Genomic DNA, 25,562 nt, shown 5'->3' with positions numbered 1-25,562 from the left:
ATAATCAGAGAAATGCAAATCAAAACCACAATGAGATACCATCTCATGCCAGTTAGAATGATGATTATTAAAAAGTCAAGAAACAATAGATACTGGCGAGGCTTTGGAGAAATAGGAATACTTTTACACTGCTGGTGGGAATGTAAATTAGTTAAACCATTGTGAAAAACAGTGTGGCTTTTCCTCAATAATCTGGAACTAGAAATATTATTTAACCGAGCAACCCCATTACTTGGGTATATAACCAAAGGAATATAGATCATTCTTCTATAAAGACATGCACACATATGTTTATTGCAGCACTATATACAATAGCAAATACATGGAACCAACCCACATGCCCATCAATGATAGACTGGATAAAGAAAATGTGGTACATGTACACTATGCAGCCATAAAAATGAATGAGCTCATGTCCTTTGCAGGGACATGGATGAAAGCTAGAAACCATCATCCTCAGCAAACTAACACAGAATACAGAAAACCAAACACCACGTTTTCACTCATAAGTGAGAACACATGGACACAGGGGAAAAATACACAACAGGGCCTGCTGGGAGTAGGGGTGATGGGAGGGAACTTAAAGGACAGGTCAGTAGGTACAGCAAACCACCATGGCACACGTTTACCTATGTAACAAGTGCATGTTCTGCCTATGTATCCATACTTTAAGAAGAAATTAAAAAAAACAATAAAGACCTATATTCACCAAGAATAGGCCTGTACTTTATACATCTTTATATTGCCTGAGCCTAACACAATTTCTGGTCATCTCATCATCCCATTTTTACTTCCACCCACCACTTCATTCTCTTGTTTTTTATAACAAAATTCTTCAGAGTTTTCAGTACATACTACGTCCAGATCCTCTCCTGTTCTCCATTGGACCAACTTTCATCAGGTTTTGGCCCCTACCATTCTGCCAGCTTCACTTATCAAGATGGACAATTTCTACATTGCTAAGTTCCAAAATGAATCCTACATCTTCCTCTTATAGCTACATATATCATAGTTCATTCTCTTCTACTTGGAGCCACAGTTGTCAGCTGGCTCCAACAGTACCATATTCATTGGACATTTCTCTGTCTTTTCCTTTGTAGTCTCCTTTGCATACTCCTACTTCTCCTTAACCGTTAAATATCGAGTGTCCTCTGGCCTCAGCTAGAGCTCATGTCCTTTGCAGGGACATAGATGAAAGCTGGAAATCATCATCCTTAGCAAACTAACACAGGAGCAGAAAACCAAACACCACATGTTTTCACTCATAAGCGGGAGTTGAGCAATGAGAACACATGGACACAAAGAGGGGAAAAACACACACCAGGGCTTGCTGGAGGTAGGGGTGAGGGGAGGGAACCTCATTTCATTGCAAATTGCTTCCTTGAAGATCTCCTCTAGTCTTATGTCTTTACAAGCCATCTGATGACTCCCAAATTTATCTCTGCCTACATACTTTCCATGAAGTCCAGAGTCTTTTTTCCCTACTGACTACTTTATATCTCTATTGAATATTGAATAGGGATTTAACATGCTGAAATCTAAGCTTCTGATTACCCTGTCCCCAAATCTGCTGCTCTTGCAGTTGCCTTTATCTCAGCAAATATCATCTATAACTTTCCACTTCTACAACCCAAGAATTTTAGGGTGTTTTCTTTTTTACTACTCTATGTTGCTCACATCCCACATTCAATCAACTAGCAAATAATTTAGGCTCTATCCTCAAAGTATATCCAGAATCCAATTACTTGTTATCATTTTCACTTGCTATCACTTCTCCAAGCCCACTATCAATCCCTCGCCTGGTTTGTTGCCAATAATCTAGTTTGTCTTCCTAATTCTGTCTTTGCTCTTCTCAATCTATTCTCAACACAGTAGCAGACACTGTCATATTTTTTAAAATCTAAGGCACCTTGTGATACACATCTATTTAAAATCTTCCAATAGTTTTTCATCTTACACAGAGTAATCGCCAGAGAAAGTTCTTAAGGACCTACCCAGTAGCCCCCTTCCTTCTATTACTGTTCCAACCTCATTCAGTATAACTAGTTTTAACTCACTCTAGCTCTAGCCAGACTGCTGTCTTGTTCTTCAAATGTGTCAGCCACTTAAATGTTAAAACCTTACTCTTGATGCTCACCCATCTTTTCCACAGATAAATCCAACAGTTTCTTCTTGCCTCCATTAAGTCTTTATTCAAATGCCACATTCTCTATGATACCCTACCTCATTACCTTTTATAATATTGTAAGACCCTCCCCAGCTCAGATTGCCTATCCCTCTTCATTATTTTATTTTTCTCTGTAGACTCTGTCTTTATCCAAGTATGTTTTATTCATACTTTGACCCTTTCTTACTAGAAAAGTAAGTATTTCTATTACTTATTACTAGTAAGTAAGTGCATTTGTTACATTGGCAAACATGCTATATAGTAAGTATTTCTTACATGCTCTTATGGAGCGTGACTTGTGTTCTCTTTTGTTTATTGCTGTATACCCAGCTTCTAGAACTATGTCTGGCAGATAGTAGCTACTCAATCTAAAAAAATCATTAACTGCTTAAGAAATGAACACAATAGTTGCTTAGTAGACATTTGTTTGATTAAATTTGAGGATGCCACCAAAGAATTAATAATTACTAGAAGGTTAATGAATGGTTAGTTCCTCCTGTAATAATTTTAGCATGTGAAAGTCAGCATAATATAAGCAATGGAGCTTTCGAAAACTGAGCCCTACATTCCAGAATCACCATTCACTATTAGCTTTGGCAATTTATTTATATTCTCTAAGCTTAGTTGTCTAACGATATCTCTATGTGTCAAATGATATCTAAATTATATTATTATAACAAAATAGAAATGTATATAAAGTACCTGCCCATGTACCCAGCACATAGTAGGCTGCCGTACTGAGTATGGTGGTTATTTTGGACATAAATGAAGCCAATTCAAGAAATAGTAAAAAGCTATAAGTGTAGAAATATAAAATGAAGGCTTTTTTGCAAAATACATGCAAGACATGTGTAAGCTTTTTTTGTTTTTGTTTTTGTTTTTTTTTAATAGAACTTCTCACCAAAGCCCAACTCTTCTGAATACTTTTCTATTATGAATTGTTGGTCTCCATGTTTTCCCAGAGTATGGTCCTGTGTTTGCTCCATCAAGAGCACTGGTGGAGAAGCATTTCCTAAAATTATAACCCGAGATTTCTCTATGTTTTCTTCCAAATGTTTAATATGCACTGTGCAAATTTTATGGTGCATTTCTTGTTCAGAAAATGCCAACTATTTCACAAATCCACTTAGTTGAAAATGACTGTAAACTGCATGCTAATTCAGAGATAAAAAATATGAAAAATAAAATGATAAACATAACTAATTTATGCTCAAAATAGAATATAATTAAGATTAAACTTATGTTTTAAAAATATTTCTAATAAACAGGGACTTAGTTTTTTTATTTTCTATTTCACTGTCTCAAATGTATTTTTTAAAAAATGTTCCCTTGTGCCTTTGGTGATACTAAACCAAATATATTTTAACAACACATTTTAAAGGCATCTAAAGTAAACTAACTTTAAGTCTGATAGAAAGACCTGAATATCTTGGAGTTAATTAACAGCCTTGACTGGTGTTATTCAATGTACAAGCTCTACTTAAAGTTTATGATTTCAGGGAAGCCCAAGAGAACAAGTACGTTTCTCGATAAAGACAAAACACAGATTTGCAAAGATTTTCTTAGCAGAATAAAAAAAAGCCAAACACAGAACCAAGAATGTGGAGATTCATAGAAGGTAGTTACTTCTATGAATTTCTACCCTTTTCCCAATTTGATTTAGAGAATTTGTGAGTCTCAAAGAGGTAGAGAGACAGGTGATTGCTTGTGGGATAAAGTGTAGGTCCACATTCACCACAATTTTGGAAGCTGTAAGTGGAGATTAAGGAAATGAGTAACACCTATCCTTAATTTGAGTAAGAAAACAGGAATAGAATATATGCAGCACTTAGATAAAGGACATTTATAATAAGGATACTGAGTGCTCAGAGGCTGCCTTTTTAATATAGGTATTTCTGTTGTACTTGTGATGCAGAAATTGAAAACAATTCTATAAAGTAAATGTCCTTTTCATTTCCCCTTGCCTTCAGTCATTCAATAAATTAAGACATAATTATTAAATGTCAACTACTCCTAGATGCTGAACACACATAAAAATAATTCATAGAACTTTCAATACCTTTGCTCTTTAAAGTTTTTCATCATCAATAGTTCAAGAGCAATATTTAACTCATGGAATCCAAATTGTAAAAAATCCCACGTATTAAGTTGATCTGTGCACCACTTCACAGGTCATATTCTTTAACTCAGGAAAGAGAAAATGTTGATGAAATGTATATTTAATTGTAATGTATTTATTGCTTGATTGGGTCGTTTTTTCTCTTGCTCTCTTTAAGGATATAAATAAGTGCAAGGTATGCCTCAGAAAGCCATTTGTAGACCCTGATAGGGTAAACTGATAGTAATATTTGTTTAAAAGATATGAGTGATATTCTTTCACTAGAAGCTCCCTTTTTCTGTAAATAGCCGAGGGCATTATTCTATGAGCTGTAAATGCATTCCCTTCAAAACCATGTCAGTCTTGAATTGGATAATCCATCTTTGGTGCATACAAGAAATGCAATGGGGAAATGAGTACAAGCAGATGCTATTGCCTTGGATAAGCACACATACAAGTAAGCAAATAAAATAATTTCAGCATGTAGGTATAAAAGATAAAATATATTTAATTATCTCCAACTAATGCATCCTGCTATGTAAATTATCGCAAATCTATGAAGGCAATGCCATATATTAGTACAGGGGTCATATATTAGTACAAGGATTGGGAAACATCTCTGCATTTTGTTTAGCTGGTAATGGAATACAGCTTATGATACACCCATTATATACTGGAATTATTCCAGTTAATTTCAATATCTTTGAGAATTTTCACTGACATAGGCCACACAATCTTCAGGTAAATAGCCACAGTTAGAATGATGAAGCCGGTTTATTTTAGTATAGATTCAGGGTCCAAAATAATCCTATCTGCCTTTACCAAATTCTAAAGTTACTACTGATAAATTTGGTTCAAAACATCTAATAAACTATTTAAATAGGCTGTCTACTACCAAGAATTATCATCAGTGATTGCTCATCCTAACCTAAAGTTGATGATTAGATTTTAAAAGTGACATCTTTTTCTTATGAAATTTCTCTTTTTATGCAAAATTTCTCCTACTGTCTAAAAACTTTCCACTAACCCCTGGAATAGAACATATTCTTGCAGGGTTTCTTCTAAGCTGTGATTCATGAACAAGGTCGTTATCGTCAGTCCAAATAGCTCACACTTAAGTGATTCTAAGAGTTGCTTGGATTTGTCCATGTGTGCAGAAATGGATTAGAGACCCAGGCAGGCTCTACAAGGCCTACAGGGCCTTACTTGATGTCCTGATATCCATTTCTGTATACATGCTCCCTGGAAGCAAGGGGCATTTTAGTGGCCCTTAAAGAAAGGACATCTGAACCAAGTCATTAGTGATGTTGGCTTAAAGCCAAAATGTCCCCACATAAAGTTGAATCTGATGGGCATGTTGTGTCATGTGTAAACTGAGAAAGCAAAGGAAACTTGCCCACAATGGGAGGAAATTTGAGTAGGTGCCTGGAGAGAAGCAGAGAAGAGAGAGATGCAGAAAGGGACATAAGTATCCTAAGTGCAAATGCATGCACTTCTCATGCATTTGCTTGTGGTTCGTTGCTTTTTTGTTGGTACTATAAAACCACTTTATACTAATAATGAGCCTTTCATTTGTTACTTCAGTCAGTTTGATGGGCTTATGTTCAAGCATTTAAAAAACAAAATTAAACAGAATTATTGATATGGTTAAAATTATTTGCTTTCTCTTTGTAGGTGAGAAAAATAAGTTAGTGAATCAACTAAATTTATTTAAAATGTTAGTGGAAGCAAACTAACTTTGCTGTCTCTTTTGTAGGATATAAAGGAATATATTTCATTATTAGCTCCCAAAATCTAGGAATCCTGGAGATGACAATTAAATATTGATGAAAGATGCCATTTTTTCAGGTACCACAGAAACACATACACAGTATAAAAAAAGTTTTCTCATAAATGAAATATGAAAGCATTTTAAATGCTTAGTCTCTATTTTCTAAGTTGTCATGCAATATGATCACAGCATATTTTCATTTGTTTTAAGAAATGAAATACTCAAGAAAATGAGGAAGGGCAACAGAGCAAATTACCTAATTTATTTTAATACAGATGAAACAACAGTGTGATATTCAAAGAGAAGAAAGATGAAATTCTTCTTTTCTTTGCACAACAGTGTGTTTGTGGGGATTGGCAGTGACTAGAATTCCTGTTCGTCAGTGTGTCTACTCAAGATTGTTATCTCATTCATGTCCGTCATTTTTGAAGCATCCTGATGTTTGATAACCAATTGTTCCCATTTTAAAAAATCAACAATTTAAGGTCAAATAGTTTTTCTTGCACTTTACCTTCTTTGGTGGTATTAGTTGCCAAATGATAACCTTGAACACTCTTGACAAATAATCTGTATCGACAATCTGAATACATCTCTTTTGGACACATTAATCCAGGGACCAGTACACTAAGCTCCCAACCCTCTTCTCAGGGGTCTTGTTCCCATTAACTGACGAAGGTAGCTTCATGAGACCGGAGGAAAAAAAATTTCACTATAGTATCCCCTGCTTGAGAGTTTAGTTTAAGTCTTCAAACAAAAATTTATATATATAAAAATATATATGTAATACTCATATATGTATATATGTGTATATATACATATATATTTATAGAAACAAAAACACTAATGTGAATATTACTTTTCGTTCTTTCTCTACATATTTGTCACATCCACTAATTTTGACAAATAATTACATACTGAATTGTATGTGTGAAATTTACTCCTAAATTAAGTTAGGTTAGGAAGAATTTTTTACTTCATGTCTTTTATTGTTGTTATAATAAACTCTCCATAGGTAATGATATGTTTAACCATACTAGATTAGGTCAGTGCTGAATGAATAAAGGAGTCCATGTATGCTTGGTAATACCATACCTTTTCTTATGCTGTTATGTTTCTTTCAAATTCTTTCTTTACTTTTTCCTCTAATGATTTACTTAATTTTAAGAATGGGAATATAAATACTATATGCCACATATTATGAATATGTAATGTATTATATATAATGCTTACAAAGACTAATTATTTGATAATCTATTGGTGGATTTGAAAAATATAAGTAGATACATTATCATACTTAAAGTGTAATAGGCTAAGTTAATGATAATAAATATGATTATTTTTAGATATTACTGTTAAGGCACCCAGTCCCAAAATTGTTGTGATTTATTTCTTAACTTCTTTCATCCCCATGTGTTAAGTTTAATGAGGTATAGTTTACCCAGAATGAAATTTGTAAGTCTTAAGTATATCTTTTGATCAATTTTGACATACATACACCAATTTTGACATACATATGTGTGTGTGTATATATATGTATATTTAACTTGACTCTTACTAAGAACATTTTATCACCCCAGAAGTTCCTTTATACCATTGCCCATTGAATTACTCCCTCAAAGTGACCAATGATATGATTCCCATCACAATAGATTGATTTTGCCTGTTTTAAAACTTCATAGAAATGAAATGATAAAAGATGTTTTCTGTATTGCCTAGCTTTGTTCACTCAGCATATTTTTGAGAATAACCCATGTTCACTATCCCAGTAGTTCATTCATTTTAATGCTGAGTATTATTTCATGGCATGAAAGTATTATAGTTTATTCATTGTTCTTAATAGCCATCTGGGCTGTTTCCAGTTTGCCTGTTATGAGTAAAACTGCTATTAGCATAGGCATGCAAGGCTTTTAGTGGAACGTGTTTTCACTCTGTCTAAAAAAAAATACATAAAAGTTTCTAGGACATTGAGTAGATGTGTGTTTACATTTTTAATAACATGCCAAACAATTTACAAATATACATTTTTACACTCTCAAAAACAATGTCTGGCAGTTCCAGTTACAGCATGTCCTTGCCAACATTTAATGCTGTCTAGGTTTTGTTTTAGCAATCCTAGTAGGTATATAGTAGTATATCATGGTAATTTTAATTCCATCTCCCTAATGGCTAGGATTGCTTATTGGCCATTTAGATATCTTCTCTTGTGAAATGTCTGTTGAAGCCTTTGGTCTGTATTATTGGATTGTCTTTATATTACTCAGTTGCAGAAATTCTTTATATATTCCAAATAAAAAATTTTATCAAATATATGTAATTTAGATATTTTTCTCAGTCTTGACTTGCCTATTTATTTTTTAATGGTACCATTTGATAGGCTGACATTTTTAATTTTATGAAGTTAGTTTATCATTTTATTCCTATGGTTAGTGCTTTCAATGCCTGCCTTTAAAAACATTTGCCTCTCCCAAGGTCATGAAGGCATTCTTTAATGTTTTCTTCTATGAGCTTTATAGCACTAACATTTGCATTTAGGTCTATTTTTCATCTCAAATTAAATTTTATATAGGGTATGAAGAACTGAAGGTCATTTTTTACAATACAGATTTCCAGTTGCTCAAGCACTATTCGTTGAAGACTGTTTATTTTCTCCATTAAATTGATTTGATCTCATAATAAAAACTAATTTCATTTGTTATGTGTGAATCTATGTCTGGACACCATTATTTCACTTGATCTGCTTTGTCTTACACTATCTTGAATACTGGAAGTACAGAGTAAGCATTAGAATCAGATACTTTCTTCAACTTTGTTCTTCATTTCCTTTTTTTTTTTTTTTTTTTTTTTTTTTAACTTTTAAGTTCATGGGTACATGTGCAGGCTTGTTACGTAGGTAACTGTGTATCATGGGTGTTTGTTGTACAGATTATTTCATCACCCAGGTATTAAGTTTTGTACTCATTAACTGGTTTTCTCAATCTTCTCTGTCCTCCAACCCTCCTCCTATTGGCCCCAGTATCTATGTTCCCCTCTGTGTGTCTTTGTGTTCTCGTAATTTAGCTCCCACTTATATGTGAGAACATGCAGTATTTGGTTTTCTGTTCCTGCCTTGGTTTGCTAAGGATAATGGCCTCCAGCTTCATCCATGTATATGTAAAGGACATGATCTCATTCTTTTTCAAGGCTGCATAGTGTTCCATGGTGTGTATATACCACATTTTCTTTATCCAATGTGTAATTGATGGGAATTTAGGTTGATTCCATGTCTTTGTGACTAGTCCTGCAATGAACGTATGCATGCATGTGTTTTTATAATAGAATTATTTATATTTCTTTGGGTATATACCCAGTAATGGAATTGCTGGGTCAAATGGTATTTCTATCTTTAGGTCTTTGAGAAATCACCACATTGTCTTCCACAATGTTTAAACCAATTTACACTCCACCAACAGTGTATTAGCACTCCTTTTTCTCCTTAACTTCACCAGCATCTGTTATTTTTTGTTTTTTTGTTTTTTTCTTAGATGGAGTCTCACTCTTTCACCAGACTGGAGTGCAGTGACACAATCTCAGCTCACTGCAACCTCCAACTCTGTAGTTCAAGTGATTCTCTTGCCTCAGCCTCCTGAGTAGCTGGGATGAAAGGCATGTGGCACCACACTCAGCTAATTTTTTGTATTTTTAGTAGAGACGGGGTTTCACCATGTTAACCAGGATGGTCTCGATCTCCTGACCCTGTGATCCACCTGCCTCAGCCTCCCAAAGTGCTGGGATTACAGGCATGAGCCACTACACCCAGCCTTTTTTTTTAAACAGCCATTTTCACTTGTGTGAGATGGTGTCTCATTGTGGTTTTGATTTATATTTCTCTAATAATCAATGATGTTGAGCTTTCTTCCATGTGATTGTCAGCCACATGTATGTCTTCTTTTGAAAAGTGTCTGTTCATGTACTTTGCCCACTTTTTAAAATGGGTTGTTTTTCTCTTATAAATTTGTTTGTTTCCTGTAGATGCTGGATATTAGACTTTTGTTGGATGCATAGTTTGCAAAAATTTCCTCACATTCTGTAGGTTGTCTGTTTACTCCGTTGATAGTTTCTTTTGCTGTGCAGAAGCTCTTTAGTTTAATTAGATCTCATTTGTCAGTTTTTGTAATTGCCTCTGGTGTCATCATTATGAAATCTTTGTCTGTGCCTGTCTCCTGAATGGTATTGCCTAGGTTGTATTCCAGAATTTTATAGTTGTGGGTTTTACATTTAAGTCTTTAATACATCTTAAGTTAATTTTTGCATGTGATGTAAGAAAGGGATCCAGGTTCAGTATTCTGTACATGGCTAGTCAGTTATCTCACAATCATTGACTGAACAGGGAATCTTTTCCCCATATCTTGTTTCTGTAAGGTTTGTTGAAGACCAGATAGTTGTGGGTGTGCAGCCTTATTCCTAGGTTCTGTATTCTGTTTCATTGATCTATGTGCCTGTTTTTGTACCAGTGCCATGCTGTTTTAGTTACTGTAGCCCTGTAGGGTACTTTGAAGTCAGGGAGAATGATGCCTCCAGCTTTGTTCTTTTTGCTTAGGATTCCTTGACTATTTGGGCTCTCTTGGGGTTCCGTGTGAATTTTAAAATAGTTTTCTCTAGTTATTTGAAGGATGTCATTGGGAGTTTAACAGAAATAACATTGAACCTATAAATTGTATGACCATTTTAATGATATCAATTTTTCCTATCCATGAGCATGGAATGTTTTTCCATTTGTTTGTGTCATCTCTGATTTCCTTGTGCAGTGATTTGTAGTTCTCCTTGCAGAGATCTTTCACCTCACTAGTTAACTGTATTCCTAGGAATCATATTCTTTTTGAGGCAATTGTGAATGGGAGTTCATGTGTGATTTGGCTCTTGACTTGACTGTTGTTGATGTGTAGGAATGTTAGTGAATTTTGCACATTGATTGTGTATCCTGAGACTTTGCTAAAGTTGTCGTTTATCATCTTCAGAATCTTTTCGGAAGTCACTATGGGGTTTTCTAGATAAAGAATTATGTTGCCTGCAAACAGGGATGGGTTAACATCCTCTCTTCCTACTTGGATGCACTTTATTTCTTTCTCTTGCCTGATTGCCATGTCCAAGACTTCAATACTATATTGAAGAGGAATGGTGAGAGAGGGAATAGCTGTCTTGTGCTAGTTTTTAAGATGAATGTTTCCAGTTTTTGCCCATCTAATGTGATGTTGGCTCTGGGTTTGCCATTGATGACTCATTATTTTTAGATATGTTCCTTCAATGCCTACTTAATTGAGAGTTTTTAACACAAAGGGGTGTTAAGTGTTATCAAAACCTTTCCTGTATCTATTGAGATAAAAATCACATTTATTGATTTGCTTATGTTGCACCAACTTTGCATCCTAGGGATAAAGCCTACTTGATTGTGGTGGACAAGATTTTTGATGTGTTGCTGGATTCAGTTTGCCAGTATTTTATTAGGGATTTTTGCATCCATCTTCAACAAGGATATTGGCCTGCAGTTTTCTTGATTTGTTGTATCTCTGCCAGGTTTGGGTATCAGGATGATGCTGACCTCATAGAATGAGCTAGGGAGGAGTCCGTCCTCCTCAATTTTGGAATAGTTTCAGTAGGAATGGTACCAGCTTTTCTTTTTACATCTGGTAGAATTCAACTATGAATGCCTCTGATCCTGGGCTTTTTTTGGTAGTAGGCTATTTATTACTGCCTCAATTTCAGAGCTCATTATTGGTCTGTTCAGAGATTTAATTTCTTCCTGGTTCGGTCATGGGATGGTATACGTGTCCAGGAATTTATCCATTTTCTAGATTTTCTGATTTATGTGGGAAGAGGTGTTCATAATATTCTCTGATCGTTGGTTGTATTTCTGTGGGGTCAGTGGTAATGTACTCCTTGTTGCTTCTGATTGTGTTTATTAAAATCTTCCCTCTTATTAGTCTAGCTAGAGGTCTATATATTTTATTTTTTATTTTTTCAAAAAAGTCCCCACAACTCCTGGATTATTTGCTATTTGAATTTTTGTTTTGTTTTGTTTTGTTTTGTTTTGGGGACTCAACCTCCTTCAGTTCAGCTCTGATTTTGGTTATTCTTGTCTTCTGCCAGCTTTAAGATTTGCTTGCTTTTGGTTCTCTAGTTCTCCTAGTTGTGATGTTAGGATGTTTGTTAACTTGAGATCTTTCTAACTTTTTGATGTGGGCGCTAAATGTGGTATAAATTTCCCCTTAACACTGCCTTAGCTGTGTTCCGGAGATTCTGGCATGTTGTATCTTTATTCTCATTAGTTTCCAATATCTTGTTAATTTCTGCCTTAATTTCACTGTTTACTCAAAAGTCATTTAGGAGCAGGTTATTCAATTTTCATGTAATTGTATGGTTTTTAGTGAATTTCTTGTCTTGAGTTCTAATTTGATTGTGTTCTGGTTAAATAAATTGTATGATTTTAGTTATTTTGCATTTGCTGAGGAGTTTTTACTTCTGATTATGTGATCAGTTATAGAATATGTGTCATGTGGTGATAAGAAGAATGTATATTTTGTTGTTTTTGGGTGGAGCGTTCTATAGATATCAAGTCCATTTAACCCAGTCCTGAGTTTAGGTCCTGTATATCTTTGTTGATTTTCTGTCTTGATGATCTGTCTAATACTGTCAGTGGGTTGTTTAAGTAGACCACTGTTATTGTGTGGGAGTCTAAGTCTCTTTGTAGGTCTTTAAATGCTCAATGAACTTCATTACTATCCATTTTCTGAATTTTATTTCTGTCATCTCAGCCATCTTAGCCCAGTTCCAAACCCTTGCTGGAATGGTGATGTGTTTGTTTGGAGGAAAGAAGGCACGCTGGCTTGTTGAGTTTTCCGCATTCTTGCACAGTCTCTTTTTCATCTTTGTGGGCTTATCTACCTTTAATCTTTGAGGGTGCTGACCTTTGGATTGTTGCTTTATCTTTTATCCTATTTGATGACCTTGAGGCTTTGATTGTGGTATAAGGTGGATTTAACCAACTTGCTGCATTCCTGGGAAATTTTAGGGAGCCAACACTCAGCTCCCAGCTGCTGGACTGTGTACTCTAACTCTGGGAGACTTGTATTGGGCCCCGTCTTTGTTTTCTGGCTCCTTGAGGTTTGGAGTCCACTGTCCTGGGGAAGCCAATGTGTGGCAGCTGCAGCAGAGTGTCCATAGATACAGGAGTGCCTGCCTCCCTGCAGGCATTCGCTAAACTGGAGGAGACAAAGTGGCTGAGATAGCACCAGAATTCCCCTTCTGGAGACTGTGTACCCAGTTGTGCTGGTGGTGGTGTTGGTTTGGGGTTGAATGCTGGCCAGTGTGAGTCTGGGTGCCTTCTCTATGATCCCAAAGCAGGAGTGATCAATTAGGGTGTGGGAGGATCAGTTGTTCTCTGTGCAGTGTTAGTGCAAAGGTGGGGCACCAGCAGGGGCAGGGTTTGCTGGCTTTGTGACCTCCAATATTCTATCTAAAATGGCAGTCAGCAAAAGGAGGATGGGCAGGTTGCATTATGGATTGCTGGCAGGGCCAGTAAAGCAAAACCCACCTGTGCAGAAAAGTGCCAGCAACGTAATGTCGGGAGTTGCTGTGGGCAGAGAGGAAGCAATAGTATGGGGAGGGAGCATCCAGGCTGCTGTTTGGCTCTAGGAGCTACCTCACTGGAGCTGTCTATCAGTCAGGTATGGTCCACCAGCACAGAAGCTGTGGTATGGGACCCCAGGGTACCCAGGAGTGCTCTGTAAGCCCTGTAAGCACCACTTCTCTAAGTAGCTCTCCTTGCCACTCCAAGTGTCCATGATAGTTGAGAGGTCCCCTACTACCAGGATTCCAGAGGGTTTTGTTGAGAGTGGGTTGCTCCCTGCCAGTTTAACTCACCCGTTCCCCTGGAGTGGATGTATTTTCTAAATGAGTCCCAGTTCAGTAGCCCATGCAGGGTTCCTAGCTTTCTCCTCTTTCTGCCCAGCTTCTGTGTCTTCCTTCTGTCCACTCTAGGTGTCTTCCCTCTGAAGATCTGTTAAAAGCATGGAAGTCGTCCCAGTCCCTTCTGGAAGCTGTTTGTTCCACTTATCTGCATCTAATCAGCCATCTTTCCCTTATGTTCTTCACTTTCAAGAGCTGTTTCAGTTATTCTTAATTTATATAAAATTTTTAGAATACTTGTCATGATGCAGAGAAAAAAGTTTGTAAAAATTTTTATTGGGATTACATTAAACTCTTAGATCAATTTGCAAATAATTTACATCTTAATACTGAATCTTCCAGTCCTGCACATTTCATATCTTTAGATGTATTTAGATTTTTAAATTAAAAAAAAATCAAGAATGGGCTGTGTGTGATGGCTCATACCTATAATCCCACAACTTTGAGAGACCTTCCCAAAAAAGACAGAGGCGAAAACTGAAAGAAAATCAACCGAACACCAGCAACCAAATATGGAAGAAACAGAGATTTTGAGGAACTTAGAAAACAAAATCCCCCCAAATCCATTGATGTTCTTAAATAGAAAATGCAATTTATTGCATTCATAAAATAAGATCAGAAAGCTATGATTTTCTTTTCAAGAAATGGTGTCCAGGCTGGGCACAGTGGCTCACACCTATAATCCCAACACATTGGGAGGCTGAGGTGGCAGATCACTTGAGCCCAGGAATTCAAGAGCAGTCAGGACAACATGGTGAAACACTGTCTCTGCAGAAAATTCAAAAATTCACCAGGTTGGGTGGCATGCATGTGTAGTCCCAGCTACTTGGGAGGCTGAGGTGGGAGGATTGCTTGAGCATGAGAGGTTGAGGCTGCAGTGAACTGTGACTGTGTTACTGTGCTCCAGCCTGAGGGACAGAGCAAGACCTTGTATCAAATGAATAAATAAATAAATAAATAAATAAATAAATAAATAAATAAATAAAGTAGGTAAGTAAATGAAACAGGAACCACACACAAACTAAGGACTAGAAAACAAAATGGCTTCAATCTGTTCAATAATAGCCAGATAGCATTGCAGTGATTTCAAAATTTTAACTGAAAGTGATTTCCAATCTATACTTCTATACTCTAACAAACTCTGATAAAAATAATGTGACATTGTATTGGGCCCCACCTTTATTTTCTGGCTGCTTGAAGTTTGGAGTCAACTGTCCTTGGGGAGCCCATGTGTGGCAGCTGCAGCAGAGTGCCTGAGGATACAGGGGTGCCTGCCTCCCTGCATGCATTCACTACACTGGAGGAGACAAAACAGCTGAGGTAGCACCAGAAGGCCCCTTCCGGAGACTGTGTGAACAGTTGTACTGGCGGTGGTGTTGGCTTGGGGTTGGATGCTGGCCACTGTGAGTCTGGGTTTATTCAGACATTTTATTATCATCTGAATTCTCAAGAAATGCATCTCCCATGGACTATTTCTCTGGGAGTCATGTAGAGATATGTTCCACAAATATGAGGGAGTAATCTAAGAAAGAGAGAGTATGATACATTAGAAAAGAGGGTTTCAAAATAGCAGAAATTTAAGAAAAATCTCCAGGATAGAAGTTAAATACTACATTACAATGACAACTATGAACTAGGTTGAAAAAAAAAAAAAAAAAGGCAAGCAGCTCAGATTGCAGCAACTCAGAAGATGAAATAGATTATCTGACATATTTGGATATTCTTAGTGAATATTTAGGCAGTTTGGAGTTGAATTAGTAATATGTATACAGGAAACTAAGCAAATATAATGAAACTATTACTAGTTGGGAAGGAAGACAAAATGCAGAAAAGAAAAAGTAATCGTGCATACAATATGACTGCATTTTGAAGGGTGTTGACATAACATGTAAACATCTAATAGTACTCTAACAAAATTACCATGTGAAAACATCAAAAGTGTAGGACAATTAAACTGACTTATGAGTTAGATGGAGGTAATGTGGTGGTGGAGTGAGTTAATAATGCTTGAAATAGGCAAAATCTAAAAGTAGCAATTTAAGTGTGTCATTTGTAAATATAATGGTAATGCTTCAAGTATAAATTAAAAGTTGAGATTGTTTGCCTCCAGAAAGAGGAAAATGGGGAAGGGGAGAATAAGGAGAAGAACATTTTTTTGGTTACAAGTTAGACTACTTAAACTATGTGCATGCATACTTTGGTGTTAAAAATATAATGTCCGTTAGAATCTTGACCAGAGGCAAAATGAAGATACTAATATGAATTGACTGATTTGTTTCCTTCTAAATTAACATCTATAGTTTTAAGAGTTGGAGAATGAATGCTTTTATTTCAGAAATGCATCAATCTTACTTGCACAGTCTCTTAAAACCTAGAATTTCTCTGGCCTCATCAGTTCCTAAAATCATTTAGACTGGCTAAGAGCTGTCATACAATCTCCTAACATATCTTGGACTTCAGTTTCCTTATAGCAATGTTAGTTGCAGACATTTTGTTCTTAATATTATTGTTCATTATAAAGAAACAAACTGGAATTGAGGGGGCCCAATTTTCTCTGTAATTTATTTATATCTGTAGAGGAATTATCTACTTCCCCTAACTCTGTGAATAACAAGCAAAGTATTTGATCATTTGACATTTTTGAAAGCCTCATTGAAAATATTTTTAAGACTCTCCCTGACTTCATGCCCTTTCTTTAATCTTTTAAACACATTTTTATCTATTCAATTTTCAATCCCTTCAGAAAGTTCTGTGTAGTGGCACTAATAATTGTCTTCTTCTATGTTCTCATATACAATTATACTTTAAAATTTTGGGTTCTTTTTCTGTTTGTGTGTGTGTGTGTGTGTGTGTGTGTGTTTACATGTGGGATTCAAATTAACCTAGATACTCCATTAAGAATATTGTGTTTCCTCCTTTCTCCTTTTGTAGCAGATGCTCTTTGTATTAGTCAGCTCTAGCCGTTATCACAAAATGCCATAGACTATTGGCTTAAGCAACAGACACATATTTCTCACAGTTCTAGAGACTGGGAAGTCCAAGATCAGGGTGGCAGGATAGTCAGGTTCTGACGAAGTTCTTCTTCCTGGTTTGCAAATAACTGTGTCGTTGTTGTAGTTGTTATATCCTCACATGGTGGTTCTAGAGAGCTCTAATCTCTTCATCTTATAAGTACACTCATCCCATAATGAGGCCCCAACCTCATGACTTCATCTAAACCTAATCACTTCCCAAAGGCCCCATCTCCAAATACTATCACCTTGAAAGTTAGGGCTGTAATACATGAATTTGGGGGATGCGGGGACACAAAGATTCATTCCATAATGGTTTTTATTTTATTTCTGGTAATTTTGTCATAATTTGATTTTTTGGGAACTTCTAATATTTTGAACTTCCATCCTTTAAAATTCAAAGTAATCAGGCATATTCTAAGGCCAGATAGGGTAGAATTGTCACAGATATCAATTCTAGTAAATCCATCACTAAGATTATAACACCATTAGCCTTGTGGCTCTCAACATGGCTTCACGTTAAAAGCACCTAGGGAGCTTTTAAAAATGGTCATGCCCTGCTCTATCTCAGACGAATTGCATCACAGATGCCAGGGGTGGGGCTCAGGCACCAGTATAACAGCATTGAGAATCACCTATGAAAACTTTAAAATTGCTAATACTTAGATTTCATCTATAATGATTCTAAATTAGATTTGCATGAAGTATGAGCATCAGACTGAGAGTCAAATGGTAACATTTGTTAGAAGAATCAAAGGGTGGGGTTAAATTAAGCTGGGAAACAGCAGAATTGATATTATTAATTTTATCATTTTTGTTTATATGGTTCATATGAAACCAAAGGTAAGAAAGACCCAAGTCTTCAAATTTATCTATTGTATTCAGTACTTAATATTAAAATTACATACAAATGTAATTTAAATCACAAAATCACGTTTGGGTTTGCAGTCTCCAAATTTACTCACTGAGTAGAAAGAAGAGGACTCACCAGTATTTGTCTTTTTGTCTAACTTTGCACGAGGTCTTCTTGATCCAAGGGTTCTTGAATGACACTGCCATGGAATTAACCTAGAGATATAAGGAGGATAGTTCATGCTGCCAAACTGTTAGGATATAGAGTCTGTAGCATGAATTCCTAAATAATTGATTATGTCTTCTGAACTTAGGGTTGGAGAAACTATTATAACAAATAACCAGATACCCTCTAGCTCTAGGGAATGAAGGTTTATAACATAAAATGATAAATATCACCCCAATTTCTTTCCTAAGAGCATCTTTTTTATCTTTAGGCTCTAGTGACATCAGAAATTCAACAAAAGTGTTTTAATAATTTACATCAATGAACTGATGTGGGCAAGATTTTTTTTTTTTAATCCGGTTTTAAACTATATATCTTAGTTGGATTATCTCACCCATCCTTACCTGGAACACTTAGAAGAGGAAGTTTGTTTTGAAATGGAGTTTACACCTGTCTTATTTAAGGCCTGTTTCTTTTAAAGAACATTTCTGACAGACGAACAACTGATCTTAATTCTCTTGCATGTGAAAAACTCCTTTCAACCTACTTCCGCTCTATTTTGGGAAGAAATTTTTGAAGACCATAATATAAAGGTGTGATGATAAATCAGTACTGAACAAAGACCGTTAAGAAGATAGAAATTTTTATGATCAAGTAGAACTGGGTGTAAAACAAAATAAATGATATAAGAAAATAACATATCCATAGAAATATAAGTAGAAATATGGGTGGTGATAAAACAAATCAGGAGTTAACCCAACTTCTTTGTAGGAATCGAAGTAAGGGAGGGTTAGAGAGAAGTTCTGATGAACTGTGAGGTATGAGATATTGCAAGTGGAATAAGTAAGGAAAGAAATTTCAATAAATCCTACGATGGGTCACAAAGTGAATCAGTCGTCTTGAGATTTGTTCAGGAGATGCCAATAATGAGAGACATTTCTATCATGTTTTGTTGCTGATATGTGTTAGTTTTTTCAACCTTTTAAAAAACATTTGTTCATCGGTATTGAGATATACTCTAAACAATATAGTGTACAAAATACACTAGTGTAAGTCTACATGTCAGTAAATTTTACATATTTATACACTAATGTAAACATGAACAAGAGCAAGGTATATAACACTTCCTGAAACCCATAAAGTTACCTAGCATTCTTTCCCAATCAGTGGTATTCTATTAAAGTTAAGTGGTGTATTTTGGTTGTGACTTTCTTTTACTGTCAATTAGTTGGGCAAGTTCTTGGCTTTTGTACAAATTTAATGATGCAGTAAGTACTCTTTGCGCAGCTTCTTAAGCTCAACAAAATGTTGATACATAGTCTATGTGGTTGAATGTAGAGTGCATTACTTTTACTGCTGTTTGGTAATTCATGGTTTGAAAATATCACATATTTATTCATTTTCCTTTTGATAAATATTTGGATTGTTTACCACTCGGGACTATTGAGAACAGGGTGTTATGAAGATTTTATACAAATCTTCCTATGATCATATATTTTCGTTTAAAATATTCATATATTTCATTTAAATTGAGAATATAATTAGAAATGGAATTTCTGTTTCAGTTGTTCTGAAATGACAACACTTAATGTAGTCAGACTTTTCATATATAGCTATTCTTTTGGGTGTTCAGTGCTATCTCACTGGGAGCTTTTATTTGCATTTTCTTGGCAATATGCAGCATTTTTCCATATGCTTATTTGGATATCTACTTTTATAAAATATCTGCTCTCGTCTTATCTTTCATATATATGAAATACATATATTCATATTTATTGAATTAGATGTCTACAAGTTCTTATCAGACATTATATATTATGAAAGCCTTTTCTCAATGTGTGAGTTGTCTTTCACTCCTTTAATTATACATTTGATTTAAAAGTTTTAATCCCATTAAAATTCAATTTATAAATTATTCAATAATTAATGTTTTGTGTCAAATTTAGTACAATTTTTTCTACACTAAGTCATGAAGATATGTTTCTATGTTTTCTTCTAGAATACTAGTTGCTTTACCTTTTGTATTCGGGCCTGTGCTCCAACTGAAATTAATTAGATGAGTGTTATAATACACAGGCAAGGTTCATTTTTAAAATTAATATTCAATTGCCACAGCATCGTTTCTTGAAAAATTACTGTGATGTTTTTGTTACAAGTTAAAGGACATTTTATTTGAGAGTCTATTTTTGGACTTTTGTTCCAGTATTATTCATATCATTGCACAAATATCCTATTATCCTAATTATTTTAATTCTATAATGAGCCACAATTGGATAGTATCTGTGACTTTTCCTTTTCTAGAAGTTTATCTTGGATATGGCAAGTCCTTCAATTTTCTATATGACTTTTAAAGTATTTTATGTTTCCACATACCAAAAAAGCTTGCTGGTTTGTTGCTTGGAATTGTATTGAATCTATAGTTGAATTTGAAAATAATTTATTTCTTAACAATAATGGATCTTTCTAAATATGATTAAAGTATATATCATTAATTATTATATCCTGCTTTAGTTTCTTTCAATACTGATTTGAAGTGTCCAGTTTGTAGTAATTCACATGTTTTATTAGATTTATATACAGACACAATAATGTTGATTTTTTTAATATGATATTTTTATGTTAACTCTACTTTTGAATAGCTTTTTGGTAATATCTTGAAATGCAATTGATTTTTGCATATTGACCTTCATTCAAGTGATTATGTTAAATCCACCAGTTATTTAGAATAGCTTGATATTTGTTAGTTTTGAGTACTCTGAGCATAAAATTATGTCACTTGCAAAAAAAAAAAAAGTTTACTCCTTTCTCTTTCTTTGTACTTAACATTTCTTTTTCTTGCCTTATGATATAGGTAACATTACGAGTGTAAGGCAAAAAAGAAGTTATCACAATAGATATCCTCATATTGAGGAAAGTTTTTAACATTTTAACATTAAGAAGGATGTTAGTTTTAGTTTTTCTATATTTTAGATACCCTTTATCAAATTATGTGTGAGAGTTTTTATAATACATGAGTGCAAAAGTGTTATATTCCTCTTCTGAATCCATCCAAATGAGTATGTAAATATGTACATACACAGACACACTCACACACATATATGTAGTGAATTATACTCTGATTTTCAAATATTAGTCTTACCTTGTGTGTGAAATAAATCTTACTTTGTCAGATGGATTATCCTTTTTAAAAATAACTGGATTCAGTTTTATTTTATTTTGTTTTAGGATTTTTGCATCTAAATTCACAGTGATAGGAGCTTATAATTTGCCTTTTCTTCTCTCTCTCTCTCTCTCTCTTTCTCTCTCTCCTTCTCTCTCTCTCCCTCCCTTCCTCCCTCCCTCCTTCCTTTTTTATTTTTTTGAGACAGGATCTCACTCTGTCACCCAAGCTGTAGTGCCGTGGCGTGATCATGAGTCCATTGCAGCCTCCATCTCCTTAGCTCAAGCAATCCTCCTGCCCCAGCCTCCAGTATAGCTGGGACTACAGGCATGCACAAAGACACCCTGCTAATTTTTTGAAAACATTTTTGTAGAGACAAGGTCTCACTATGTTACTTCTCAGACTACTCTCAAACTCCTAGACTCAAGACTTCCTCCTGCCTTAGACTTCCAACATGAGCCACCACTGTGCCCAGTCTGTTTTTCTTATAATATTATTCTCAGGCCTTCGTGTCAGGACGATACTTGCCTCATAAAATAAGTTGAAAATATTTCTTTCTTTTCTGCTTTCTGAAAAATTTCGTGAGGATTGGTATTATTCTAACATAAATTAAACTGTGTATTCATCTGTGCCCAAAGTTTTCTTTGAGAGAACATTTTAAATTATTGTTTGAATTTCTTCAATAGATGGATTATTCAATTTTCCACATTTTTGTACCATTTTCAGCAGACAAGTGTGTTCTGAAGAAACTTTTTCATTTCATCTGGGTTGTTAAACATATTGGCAGTAAGTTATTCATAATATCATCTTATGATTTTAGAGTCTGTAGAAATTTTAGTAGTGTTTGCCTCTGCATTTTTGGTATTAGGAATTAATATTCTTGTTATCTCCTTGATCAAATTTACTAGGAGTGTATCACTTTTATTAATGTGATGCTCTCAGTCTCACAAAAGTACAAATGTTCAGATATCTCACAAATTTTCACCAATCTCTCATTGTTAAGGTATAGGAAGGTGCGGATGCAGAATTTTATGATAACCATTTTGGTTTATCCTAAAGTTCCTTTTTATTACAATCATCTAACTTAGAGATATAATATTTAAATTAACTTGCATAGAATTAAACATCAAGAATTCTCAGAAAGAACATTAATATTCATTTCTAATTTGAAGTTTAAGAACTACAAAGTCAGGAATACTTCTCAATTGTGGATACCTATATGCATAAATAAAGCAAGCATAGAATGTAACTAAACTACCAAACTAAAGCTATTTTGACTCATTTCTGTTGTCAGAGCAACTCATTTCTCCTTTTTGTGAGGATGGAGAAATGGGCAATAGGTTGATACTGAAACATGTACTAGCAAGGAAGGAGGCCTCACAGCTTTGAAATGACTCCTAACATATTCATAATCTAATAAATTATGCAAATAAGAAAAAATAAAATCAGAGCCAAATGTGCCCTTAAGAACTGTAGATTATTCATTTGTGTGTTTTTATATCATTTGTTTAGTCACACATTCATGAAACAAATATATTTCATGAGTAAGATTGGAGAGGGTTAAAAGATAAGCTTTCTTCTGTATGTCACTAATTGGGATAATGAATTTTAAATACTTTTAAATCACAGTTTGATTTTTATATCTAAATGAATATTTTCAATTTGCAGTTTTGAGGTCCTAAAACCTAGGAAATCTCATTTCTCTAAATTTTGAAAATAACTCCAAAAGATTAGTGTGAGACAAAGAGAGAGTTTGTTTTGAGGACAACAATGCATCATAAAATTAGACTGTACTTTCAATCAATTGCTATAATCATGTGTTAGAACATTAATTTAAATGTTCTTACATTAATTTTTGAATAAGAAACACACTGCAGTGGCTATTTTTATTCTTGATCTTGACCTCTTTATATAAAAAAATAAAACTATCATTTACTTAAGAGAGACTATTATTTAGCCAGATCTCAATTGAATCAATAAAGGTGCACACAAAAACTTCTTACAAAGACTGTTTTATTGGCCAGATACAGTGCTTGATGCCTGTAATACCAGCACATTGAGAGGCCAAGGCAGGTGCATCCCTTGAGGTAAGAAGTTTGAGACCAGCCAGCCAACATGGTGAAATGTGGTCTCTACTAAAAATACAAAAATTAGCCAGGCATGGTGGCTCACACCTGTAATCCCAGCTACTTGGGAGGCTGAGGTGGGAGGCAGAGGTTACAGTGAGCCGAGATCGCACTGTTGCACTCCAACCAGGGAGACAGAGCTGGGCAACAAAGTGAGACTCTGTCTCAAAAAAAGAAAATGAATGTTTTATTGATATTTTTTATAATTATGAATTCATGATTTGTAGCTTACCATACACTCCATGAATTCTTTAATTCTGACTGGGGGGGAGGAAGAAAAAAGGGCTAGGGGTAGGAAGAGAGAGAGGAGAAAGAGGAAAGAAGAGAAAGAGGAGAATAAGGACAGAAAAGAAAAAGAGGAAAAAAATAGGGAATTATCCAGTTAGAATGTGGTCAGACTGACTCAATAGTGAAAATAATCTGATTATTTAAAGAAAAATTCAAATAGAAATGTCAATTTCAATGTAATTTAACATTTTCATGCACATACGTAGTAAAAGGATCTATTACTAAGTGGTGTCAACTGTACCATAATCCTATAAAGATGAAGTTTAAAATCATACTAATTATGGCTCAAAATTTTTGAATGAATGAAGTTATCACCAACTCTATATTAGTTGAATTTATGTGTTGCAGTCAGCGTTTGCTTCTTACTACAATTTATCAATTCAATCTAATAGAAAACATTGAGCAATCTCTTTCCAAGGAAAAACATCAGAGTTTGGCTACTCCTTGTTTTCTTGTGTTGCCTGTGATTTGTTTATCTTTATTTTTGCTACTGTTCTTTGAGATTGGTTCCAAATTCATAAAAAACATGTCCTACATGTTTGTACTTTTTCTAAGCTATTTTGAATGCCCAAGACCACTTAAGCCCAAACATACGTTTTTAGGAATCATCTTGTAGATGTCTCATTTAAAATATTTTTGTTGTAAGTTTGAATGTTTAAGGAGTGTCCTGTTGATATGGTTTGACTATATCCCTACTCAAATTTCATCTCGAATTTTAGCCCCTATAATTCCCACATGGTGTGTGAGGGATCTGGTGGGATGTAATTGAATCATGGGGGCAGGTTTTTCCTGTGCTGTTCTCATGATAGTAAGTCTCATGGGACCTGATGATTTTATAAAGGTCAATTCCCATGCACAGGCTCTCTTGCCTGTGGCCATGTAAAACCTGCCTTTGCTCCTCCTCCTTCTTCTGCCATGGTTGTGAGGCCTCCACAGCCACGTGGAACAGTGAGTACATTAAACCCATTTTTCTTTAAAAATTACCCAGTCTTGGTTATTTCTTCATGGAAGTATAGAAATGAACTAACACACTGCTATATTGCAGTTACAGGTCTTCTTCTAACTAAAGATTTGCTCTTAATTTCTGTTTTCTTTAGTTGAGAAATAAAGGCGTAAATACTCTTTCCAGTTCAGTATAAAATATCAGAAGTTAACAGTTCAGGAATGATTCTGACAATTATAATCACAACTCAAGAGCTGGTGCTAAAGTTATTAATAAATACATAAATAAATGTATTAAAAGAAACACATCTATGAATTCACAAAAGAATTTTCAGTAATTGGTGACAATGCAATTTTTTGGTAATACAAAGGAAATTCCCTGTAAATAGACCAAGGGTAGCAAAATGTTAATGTCTTTAAGGTACCATTAGAGTCACAGGGAGAATTTGGTAAAATGTAGATTCTTGCTACACTCAAAATTGCCTGAATCAAAATCTCTAAGCACAATTTGGGAAAGGTACTGATGCAGGATTTTCCTCATCACCTTCACCTAACTCACGGCAGGGGAGCCCCCTCTACTTGGCCTGCCACACTTGCACTCAGTCCGTTGTGGGAGGGAACACGTGAGCAAGTGAGTAAAGTATCCAGCCAGCAGCTCTGGGCACTGACAGAGGAGCAAGCTCCATGCAAGGCCCATGACCAGACCAGGTGCGAGGATGGCTGCGACCCTGAAGCCCCAGAGAGTGTGTTACAGTGCTCCTTTACTTCCACCATCCCCAGTGTGATGGATGGTGACATGTTAGCAGCTCAGCTGGCTCCTTGTCTTGTTGCATGGGGCAGCTGTCCTCCACCAGGAAGGGCAAGGATCAGTGTGGCAACCTTTTCTGGGTACTGTGACTTGGTGGGTCTTGAGCTCTTTTCCATCATCCTAAAGAAATGAGGTCACATGGACAGTTGAATGTTGGTGAAGGCAGAGAATTTTATTGAGCAGTGAAAATGGCTGTCAGCAGAGAGGGGAGCTAGGGAGGGAACAGAAAGGA

This window comes from Macaca thibetana, chromosome 12 (genome assembly GCF_024542745.1).
Source record: "Macaca thibetana thibetana isolate TM-01 chromosome 12, ASM2454274v1, whole genome shotgun sequence".
In the NCBI taxonomy this organism is placed as follows: Eukaryota; Metazoa; Chordata; class Mammalia; order Primates; family Cercopithecidae; genus Macaca; species Macaca thibetana.
This window is presented reverse-complemented; position numbering follows the sequence as displayed.